We start from the raw sequence: 11,215 nt of genomic DNA on the forward strand, positions 1-11,215 counted from the left end.
TTCCATCCACAAAATATCCTTTTCCTTCTATGGTTCTTTCACTCTCTTGGGTTGATTCCCACTCATGGGTTTTGTCAACTAAGTCAAGTAAGAATTCCCATGCCTTTCCTTCATTTGTAAAGGATGTGAATCCCTCAGGGCGCATAGACTCTATCATTTGTTTAGTTGGGTGATCAATACCCTCATAAATTATTTGACATAAATGCCATAAGTCTAGGCCATGGTGAGGGCATTCTTGGAGTAGATCCTTGAATCTCTCCATAAGTTTGGAAAATGACTCACTAGACTTTTGCCTAAACTGAAGGATATCACTTCTAAGCTTATTGGTCTTGTGAGTTGGGAAAAACTTCTTAAGGAAGACAACTGTGAACTGTTCCCATGAGGTTATGGAAGTTGTGGGTAACCCATACAACAACTTCTTAGCTTAGTCTTTCAATGCAAAAGTGATAAACCTAAGCTTAACAGCATCATCAGAAAGCTGTTGGATCTTAATTAGAACACATACCTCTTCAAATTCTCTTAGAAATAGGTATGCATCCTCAGAGGTCAACCCATGGAAGTGGGCAACATAGTGATGTATTGAGATTTGAGTTCAAAATTATTGCCCTGGGCTTGTGGTAGAACTATGCAGGAAGGTTGAGATGTTCTAGCAAGGTAGAACCTATCTTTCAGAGATTTAGGTGAAGGGTTTTGCTGTTGGTCTCCCATATTGAAAGGTTTTAAAGAGAGCAAATGTATAGGATCACTATTTATTGGATCTCTTCTTTCTAACTGATTCTTAGTATTACGTGCCCACCTAACACTCATGCAACAGAAAACTACCCACAATTAGAGTAAGACAAGCACAAAAGAATGGATAACAAATTTGTTTTTATTATTTTTTAATGATTTTTTTTATTTTTTTGATTTTTTTGGCTGTTTGAGAGCTTATCGGCAGGGATCCGGGGTTGCTCAGGTCAATTCCTGAGGTACTGCTATAGGGCGAAACCTGTCTTTATCATACTGTAAGGCATGACGACCTCCACGGATACAACTATTATTGCAAGTTGTTCTTCTTAGGAATTCAATAAAAGAAAATGAAAAACAAAACAAAGCAAACAAAACACTCCGATTTATCAAAAGAAAGTGAAAATAAACATGGAACTGTCTCTCCGGCAACGGCACCAAAAACTTGTTTGAGATTTTAAATGTAACCGCAAGCGTACGGATCAATGTATCTACGGGTCGAACTCAGAGAGAGCAGTCATTTTATTTTTTTTTCTTTTAATAATGCGAAAGTGAACCTATTAATGGTTGTGATATAATTCTAACTACCGTCCTAAACATATGTATCTAAAATAACGTCCTAACCATTCGTCATCTAAGAATTTAAAGACACAAGCCACGCAATTAAAATTAAATAAATAAATAAGTAAAAATAAACAATCCACACAATTAATAAGAAATAAAGGAAAAAAATGTTGAAATAAAAATAAAGTAAAAGAAAGGGGAGAAAGCTAGAGAGAGACTCACAAGTAGGTTTTTCTACTTAGCCCGGAGGATGCATCATAGTATGAGCTTACCTACTTGACCAGAGAGTCACTCTTACAAGGGTTACTCTATTTGGCTTTAGGGAAAGGGAGACAATTAAAATAAAAGCAATAAATTGATGGTTCTATGGCTAGGAGGGGCAAAGCCAACACATACACTAGCCATGAACCTTGGGGGAAAGGGATAACAATAATGTAACGACTGAAATTAAAATCCTAAATTAAGAAAGAAAGGGTAGTCAGAAGAGGGAATGAGAGGGGGGAGAGAAGACTATTGAAGGAGCCTACTTACTTGAACTTCAACCCTTGAACTTGAAAGCTTAGGTGATTTGAGATACTACCAGTACTAAAAACCAGATCTGGAATAAACCAAATCTGAAATTTTTAGTACTAGAGAAAACAAATTTTGAAACAAAAAAAACTGAACTAGAAAAAAAAGATGCTCCACGGCTTGTGATCTTGTCACCTAGATCTAAGCCTAGAACTATAACTTTAAAAATTACAACTCAATTGCATAGATCATAAACATAAAAGGCTGAATAAGAATAAAAGAGTGATTGCATTAATTGACATAAAAAACTATTACAAAAGTGATTAAAGAAAAAATAAAGAAGAACTAAAACTAAAGAGAGTGAGAGAGGGAGAGAAAGAAGAAAACTAAGCATAAACTAGAAAGTAAACTAAGGGGAATAATAATTAGGAGGAAAAGGAAGGGGATTTTATAGGGCTTTTGTCTTGCCTCCTTCCTTCTACAAGTCTTCTTTAAGAAAATAAAAAAAAAATAAAACAAAATCTTGATAAAAATCCTCATTCTCTGAGATATTGTGTGTGGAAAGAGAGAATCCGTTTCCAAAATTAACAAATTCTATTCCTTCCTTGCAATATTAACTAATATCTTGCAATCTTGATTAAATCAGAAAGGAATCTCTACATAGCATCTTCAAGATCTTGTGAGGTGTCAAGGAGAGAGAATAATCTTCAGGATTTTGTAGGAGAGAGGATGTGATACCAGTGAGGGGGTCCCACCTTTGGACTGGTTCTTGGTTCACTTTAAGCACTTTCTCTTGTAAGCTTGGAAACTAAAAAAATAATAAGAAAAATAAAAGTTGTACTATCCAAAATGGGGAAAAATGAACACTTATATCCCTAAGAAATGCAGGCAATGTCATGAGTGTGCAGCATATGGTGCATGGGTAGTGGCATGTGGGTGTGCGACGCGTGGCAAGCAGCTAGTGGCATGTGGGTGTGCGTCGCATGGCACGTGGGTAGTGGCATGTGGGTGTGTGGCGCGTGGCACCATGACATGGGCAGCAAATGGCAAAGAGGGAGCGAGCATAGGCAATAGGTAGGTATGCTGGGCAGTAGCCAGCACACCCATATGTGTGGGCTGGCCTGCTGGCCAGCACGTAGGCAACAGGGCATGGGCATAGGCTCGTGCCCGCCTGTGCCCGCAATGTGGGGGTGCAAGCAGCTAGCCATAGGGGTGCTGGCTACTGGCTGCTGGGGTGCAAGCTATTGGCCATGGGGGTATCGGCCACTGTGTTGGGGCAGTGTATGGCTGGGCTGGGTAATGCATGGCTATGCTGGGCAGTATATGGCTACATCCAATGGGTAGTAGGCACACATGTAGGCTGGCCTACTGGCCAGCGCCCGCAACACGTGCGTGATTATGGGTTTTTTTGGTGATGATTATGGGAGATCTATTAGTCCGATTTTGGCATGCCATATATCATTGAAATCATATTCTCAAGCACTATCCATCCGTATGATTATCTTAACCAGATTCCTTTATATATAAAAAGTTAAAATTGGAACCCCTTTTCTCTAATATGAGAGTTTCTAGGGTTTCAGGTTCGGGAGTGTTTTTGGGTTACTTGGGTAGGTAGGGGATGAATTTTAGGGTGTTTGGATTAGGTAGGGGATTTTTATGGGTTTCCAACGGGCGAAAAAGTGTGATTTTCTGGGGATGATCGCAGGAGATCTACTTGCTCGATTTTAACATGCCATATATCATCAAAATCATATTTTTGAGCACTATCTAACTATATGGTCATCTTGACCAGATTCCTTCGTATATAGAAAGTCAAAATTATACCCTCCTCTCTCTCACACAGAGGTTTCCAGGGTTTCTGGTTAGGGGAGTGTTTCCATCATCATCTCTATTGATTGGAAGTCGCATCCATGATCCACATTTCATCATAGCCGAAGGAGGGTGACAAAATTGGATGTTTACAGAATTCCCCTCTTTGGCCGAGGCCTATGCTAATAGCCGAAGGGCAAAGAGAAGAACGACCACATTTTGTCACCCGGAGCATATACTGCCATAATCTTGTTCATTTATGACAGAGTTGAGAAATGCAATAGATAATACCTTTAAACTCTTAGGACTTACTTAGGCCACCAATTGTGGAAAGGAATTCGCTGCTCTTCCAATCTTGTGAAAAGGTTAATACTTTGATCTCTTGACTTTTCCTTTGCTGGGCTTCCCATGTGCCAATTCAAGGAATGTGGTCTCCATGTTGGGTCTTTTTGACCCAAACTGGACTATCTGGGACTGATGGTTACAAGAGAGGAATTTGTTGCTCTTCCAATCTTGTAACAACATTTGATTCTTCGATTTTCCTTAGTTGGACTTCACATGTGCCAGTTTAGGGATTTGGTCCATGAGATCGGGCCACTCGGAACTGATTTAAAGGGGTTAGGCCTCCTGGGGCTGGGTTAATGACATTGGGCTACCTGGGGCCAAATAAATGCAATTGGGCCACTTGGGGCTGGGTTAATGAAATTGGGCCACTTCCAATCAATGCAATTGGGCCACCTGGGGCCGGATCAATGAAATTGGGCCACTTGGGGCTAGGTCAATAAGATTGGGCCACCTGGGGCCGGGTCAATAAAATTATGTCTCTTCTTGATTTTTCCTTGATTCTTGATTTTTGGTTCTTTGATTTGGGATTTTTCTTTTTGCGTTTGATTTGGAATTTGATTTGAATTCTGATGCTTGATTCGGAATCTTTAATTTTTTTCGGATTTTTTTGGAAGAATGATTTTTTTCTTTTGTATAAAATGGGTCTCTTCCCCTGTTCATTCTTCATTCTAACTTTTTTGAGTGAGTTTTGAGTTCCTGAAGCTCTCTAGTTTTTCTTAAATTTTTCCTTCTTGCTCTTGGAGTTTTTCATCTTGGTCTTGAAGTTCTGAAGATCATCATCTTGTTCTTGAAGTTCTTGAAGATCTTTATCTTATTCTTGAAGTTCTTGAAGATCTTCATTGTTGTTCTTGAGGGAGGAGTTATTTGGAGAATTTGATATTCTTGTGGCCTTTTGTGCAATTTTGGAAACTTTTTGGGACCTCTTGTAATTTTGGAAACTTTCAGGGGTTTCTTATAATTTTAAAAAGTTTTTGAGGCTTATTATAATTTTTTAAAAATATGGCTGATAGGAGAAAGAGAAAGACTTTGGGAGAAGTCCAGCTTGAGAGTTGCAGCAATCCTTCCCACAGGGATGAGGGCCTGGCCGACTGGTACTTCGGGTAGATCCTTCACAATAGTTGGAATCACATCTGCAACTCCATATGGGGTTTCTGGGTAAGTCTTTACATTGTATTCATTATTTTGATTATCTTTTACTTTTGTTTTGTCTTTCTTTTTATGTTGTTTTTGCTATTTTGTTGTTTTTTCTTTTTATGCATTCTTTATTTCCATTAGCATGAGGGGAGGGAACCACCTATCTTGGCCTCGTATGGCTATCTGAACATGGTTCAGTCATGGCACAAGATGCTTCCTCGTAGAGTAAAGTAGACAGTTGATGCATCATACCTGGGTCGGCTAGCTTTAGTAGAGACCCGAAAGTTTAACCCGACACTGGTGGGAGCCCTGATGGAGCGGTGGTGGCCAAGTACTCATTCTTTCCATCTCCTTGTTGGCAAGATTACCATCACCCCTCTGTGCTTCTATGCCTTGACAGGCATTCCATTTGGTGGTAGACCCATGACCCTCCCAGAGTTTTGATTGTCTAGGAGTTCACAGATTTAACTAGCATTACCATTGCAGCTGGCCAGACACACATTCGCCTAGGGGAGATCAGTGCCCGATGGTGAAAATTAGGCCTGGGGGAGAACCCAGGCAACATATCTCAAGTGGCCTGTTCCTTCTTTCTGTTTGCTGTGGGTCAGTGACTCTTCAGCGACCTCTGAGGGGGAGTGGATATCTGTCTGGTGTACTTCCTTCGAAATCTTCATACAATAGACTCTTAGGACTGGGGTGGGGCTACCTATACATATCTCCTGTGATCCCTAGATCTGTTGTCCTATGGAGACAGGGGCCTCAAGGGGGCAGGCTTCATTATTCAGGTAACTTTCCTTCTTGTACCCATTTCCTTTCATTCATTTGGATTACACTTTCTTACTTTAATTTCTTGAAACAACCTTGGTGCTTTGAGCACTTGCAGACCATAGCTCCCAAACTGAGGGACTTTGAGGCATTCTTCTTCCTTGTAGCCTTGAAGTGGGGAGATAATTAGGTACTCAAGGCTCGATGCCATCCTTCGAGGACCCCCGCTCATTCTCTTTTGAACGATCTCACTGAGGTATGCCATTTCTGACACTGATATTCCTTTCATCTTCTACTGTACTTACTTCTCCTTGGTTTCATAGGTTACTTGGCAACCATTCCATGATCTTGTATTTTCAGATCTTGAAAGATTAGCCTTGGTTAAGCACTTATTCGAGCACCGATTCCATTTTCGGGGAATGTGGGGTCACGCCTGGTATTTGGGAGGCAAAGTAGTATCCTAGTGGTCGGATGTCAAGCCACGCCCTTCTCCAGCTCTTCCTCCACCCATTATGCACTGCCCAGAGATCATCCCAGTATATGAGATGGAGCATTTAGCTGGCGGAGTATAGAATGACTCATTTCTGGATCAGGATAGGGACTACAGAGCCTTCCTAGAGGAGGAGACAGTATGCACTCCTCTTGGTCCTGATGGTCTAGTGGTATGTTACCCTTTCTTGAGTATTTCCTTCAAGTCCTTTTCTGTTTTGGTCTTGACTGATGTTCTTTCAAGGGAGAGTGAGACGTGTAGATCCTTCTGCTTTTCGGTTGCATGCCAATGCTATTGATCCTTCACAAGTAGACCCTCTACCAGTGTCAGAAGGTCTCTTAGGGTTGCTAACGTCCCCTTCCATGGCTTCCCTACCTGGACCTATCCCAACGCAGCCAACCCCTGTCTCCTTCATCTTCTGGATCCGAACATAGATGTAGATGCTTCCCTTGGGCTGCCTATTCCTTATGATTATGTGAGTATCTGATCATCCTCCAATTAATTCTTGATTTCCTCTGGCTGATATGCTCTTTCTCAGGTGTCTGCAGAGGTTTATGCTGAGATTAGGAGGATGCATTACTGTCTATGCGAGTGATAGCTATCAAGGATCGAGAGATTGCATGACAGGATGCACTGGTTCAGGACCTGACCTAGAGGCTGGAGCAGGCTAATGATGGATTTTGACTTATAGGGATTTGTTCCTGCATTTATTAAAAACACAAACACATGGATGTTTTCTTTCTTTTTTCCTTTTCCCTCCCCTTATTTGTTCATCATTTTATATCAGCATCTTATAAAAACTTACTTTTGGCACAAAGAAAATCTTTTTTTTTTTTTTTTTTTTGTTTGCTTGTAATGTTCAGGCACAATTAATTCCATAACTCAAGTAATAATTAGAATAATCAGAGTACCACAAAAATCCAAATACTTCCTCATTCTATTACCAAGTGAATTACATGAAAAGGGGAACAATTTTCCAACCACAGATGGGATAGGTGAGTAATAAGGTGGGGAGACAATTCTTGAGGTAGATAAAAGTTCACTAACTCCTCTGGGTCCGTCTCCTCCAGCCCATATTGTCAGCTAATGTACATAGGCAAATAAAAGGATGTGTGAGTCAATCCCATCAACCTGACATAATTATAACCAAGGGTCTTCATCAAAAAATCTTCTTGTGACCTCCCTGAGCCCCTCCATGCGAAATCTTGCACAATTCTTTTCTGTAGGTACTTCTCCCAATCAGTGATGAGGTCGAATTCCGGAACTTCCCTTTTATCCTGGTAGTAAAGAGCTTCGAGTGGGCCTCCTTTTAATGGTTTGGTTAACTTCAGCTTCTCGAAGAGCCAAATCTAAAAAATAGTAGGACTCCCTTGATAATGATCTAATCCAAATTTGTGGCCATGGCTCATGTCATCGAATCCCTTGAATATTTCTGCAAGCACTGTAGGGATGATGTCACCTCCCTTCTTCAACTATTTTACCACCTCAATCAGAACAGACGGTGCACCAAGCCTGGGAGTGTGGAGAACATAATGAGCTATCATACAAAGTAAATAAGCATCCTGTTATCACTATTGATGGATTCCTCCCATTGGTAGATATTGGATGAAGATCTGAGCCACCTTCAAAATGTCGATCTTCCCATACCTGACAAATTGCTTCACTTCCTCTTCTTTCCATCCAAAGAATTCTTCAATTTTCTCTGAGTAATCTTTCTTAAAATATGGTCAGAACAAACTGCCTTTGGGTGGAGATAAATACAAACCCAAAATTCTTCAAGAGTTGGGGTAGATCTCTACTAATCCAAACCGAAATACATGCAGATTGGCATCCTAGTGTTGAGGCACCTACCAGAGTAATTGGTGATGTAGCTTCACACATCAAATCCGGCCAAGAAATGACACATTCATGGATTCCAGCAATCCTGATGCCCATATATTTATGTCTAATGTCCATTTCCTTAATGTCTCATCCAACGAGCCCATGAGTTTTCCTGAAACCAACACAAACAAAGAGATATGATGATTTATCAAAGCATTACTCATTAGTTAATGACTCAAACCAACCCTTACCACTATTGCATCAAGCTCTTTTTTTTTTTTTTATCAAGGTTGGGGAATAAACTGACCTTGATAAATTGGTGTCGGGTGGTGATCTTCTTTTTAGGGGATAGAACCCTGGATAAGAAGTGACGAATGAATGGGTAGATGATAGATACCTAATGGCCTTTCATGCCAAATAGCGATTCTTGGGGGACACAAGCTATGATGATCTTATAAGATACTTTTTCAAGGAACCAATTTATTACCTTTAGATGGTTGAGACCGTACTTGCACATGTCGAGTTGCCTATGTATCCCTCGAAAGGAATTAGGTCTGACGTAGGTCATGCTATTCACCCTTTTAGACTTAATATTTCTTGAGTTGATCCATGTTGACTAGTCCGGGTATTTCTTCACCGTTGTGGTCTATGAGTTTCACAGCTTTGCCTGGTAAAATCTCTTTGATAGTGAATGGGCCACTCCAGTTGGGCCTGAATTTCCCTCTTCGGTCATGAATTGGGGCTCTTTGTTCTTGAAGAACAAGTTCACCTTCTTCTATATGACGAGGCTTCACATTCTTGTTGAAGGCCCGGGCCATTCTCAATCGATATTTCTTCAAATTATCCATGGCTTTCATACGCCTTTCGTCCAGAAAGTTGATCTCGTCAAGTCTGGCCTTCACCCACTCTCCTTCAAGTAGCTGACTATCAAAAAGCACCCTTAGGGATGGTACCAAGATTTTCACAGGTAGAAATTCCTTAACCCCATACACCAAAGAGAAAGGGGTGGTCCCTATCGAGGATCGTACAAAAGTCTGATATGCCCACAAGGCAAGGGGTAATTTATCAGCCCAATCCTTGTGCATTTTTGCCATATTTTGCAGGATGACCTTGATGATCTTGTTGGCTGCTTCCACTGCCCCATTGGTCTACGGCCTGTAAGTGGTAGAGCGATGTCTTCTGATATCAAAATTTGTGCAGATTTTTTCGGTCTTGCCCCAGAAATGGGATCCTTGATCTAATATCAATTCTTAAGGCACTCCATATCAAGAAATAATATTTTCTTGGATGAATTTGGCTACCTTAGCAGATGTGAGGACCATATAGGAATAAGCTTCTATCCACTTGGTAAAATAATCAAAGGCTACCAAGATGAACTCGTGACCATTGGATGCTTTGGGGTTGATCTTCCCAATGATGTTGATGCCCCAAGTGGAGAATGGCTAAGGTGAACTGAGCGAATGCAGCTCTATTGGCAAGATGTGTATAATGTTAGCAAATATCTTACACTTATGGCATTTCTTGACAAAGTCCACGCAATCTACTTCCATGGTGTTTCAGTAGTATCCCAGCCTGAGAATCTTCTTGGATAACATCTTGGAATTTATGTGGGGTCCACAAAGACCTTGATGAATTTCTCCATGATGGTTGTAGCTTGTTCTTCATCCACACAAAATTACTGTATTCCGTCATAGGATCTCTTGTATAATAGATCCTCTTAAAGAATAAACTAGGTGGCATATCTTCTCAGAAACTTCTTTTCTCTATCAGTTGCTTCAACAGGGTACTTCTTTTCCCTGATGAAATCTACTATGTGAACAAACCAAGACCGGCCATCCATAATGAGAGAATTCACCGAATTCTGATAAATGGGCCTACTTCTTTTTCTATCAAGAATGGTCAGACCCTAGCTATAGGGTTGCATTCTATAATGGAAGCCAAGGTTGCAAGGGCATCAGAAAACCTGTTGCTATCCCTCTGAAAGTATTCAAACGAGATCTTCTCAAAGTGTTTAGTCACCTCTTCCAGATGTTCTTCATATGGCTTCAACTTTTCATCCCTAGTTCTCCACTTTCCTTGCGTCTAACAAATGACAATGGATGAATCTCCATACACCTTGATCCTTTTAACCCCAATGGTCAGGGCCATTTCTAGTCCCAAAGCATAAGCTTCATAGTCAGCAATGTTGTTGGTCCAGGGGAAGTCGAGGTGGAATGACGAAGGCAAATAAAGACTGTCGGGAGTGACAAGCAATATTCTCATCCCACATCCCTTCTGATTGGCTGCTCCATGAAAGAATAATTGCCATTCATTAACTGTGTCTTCTTCATCTATTGTGGCAATTCCTTCATTGGGAAAGGTATCATCCAAGGATCTTCCATCTTCTGTGGGATAGGTAGCTAAATGATCGGCTATAGCCTGCCCTTTGATAGTTTCTGAGTAACATAGGTGATGTCAAACTCTAATAGTAAAAGCAACCAACGGGCCATCCTTTCAATTAAGGTTGGTTTCTCGAAGAGATATTTGATGGGATCCATCCTTGAGATCAAGTGCACCGGATAAGAAACCAAGTAGTATCGCTATCTTTTCATTACCCAAATCAGTGCAGCACAAGTTCTTTCCAAATATGTGTACCATGTCTCATATTCTAAGAACTTCTTGCTGAGATAATATATGGCATGCTCTGCCCCTTCTTTTGTCTCCTTCTATGCTAGCAAAGAACCCATGGAGTGTTCTCCTACAGACAGATACAACAGAAGTGACTCTCCTTCCACTGACGATGTCAATATTGATGGGTTCATAAGGTATCCCTTGATTTTGTCAAAAGCTTGTTGGCAATGGTCATTCCATTTTATGGGCTAATCCTTCTTCAGTATCTTGAAAATTGGTTCATAGATTGTAGTCAACTGAGATATGAATCAGCTAATATACTGGATGTGACCCAAAAATCTTCGTATTTTCTTCTCAGTCCAAGGTGTGGGCATCTCCTGAATTGCCTTGATCTTGAGAGGGTTGACTTCAATGCCTCTTTCACTCACCAAGAAACCTAAC

The 11,215-nt window shown here is 40.7% G+C and overlaps 1 non-coding gene across 1 annotated transcript; it reads left to right on the forward strand.

Moving 5' to 3' along the window:
* Nucleotides 1–215: 215 nt before the first annotated feature.
* On the forward strand, nt 216–322 carry LOC122090221. The gene has a single exon (XR_006143462.1). It is a non-coding gene; the product is annotated as a small nucleolar RNA R71 (small nucleolar RNA).
* Nucleotides 323–11,215: the final 10,893 nt, after the last annotated feature.

Source organism: Macadamia integrifolia, chromosome 9 (assembly GCF_013358625.1).
Source record: "Macadamia integrifolia cultivar HAES 741 chromosome 9, SCU_Mint_v3, whole genome shotgun sequence".
Taxonomy (NCBI): Eukaryota; Viridiplantae; Streptophyta; class Magnoliopsida; order Proteales; family Proteaceae; genus Macadamia; species Macadamia integrifolia.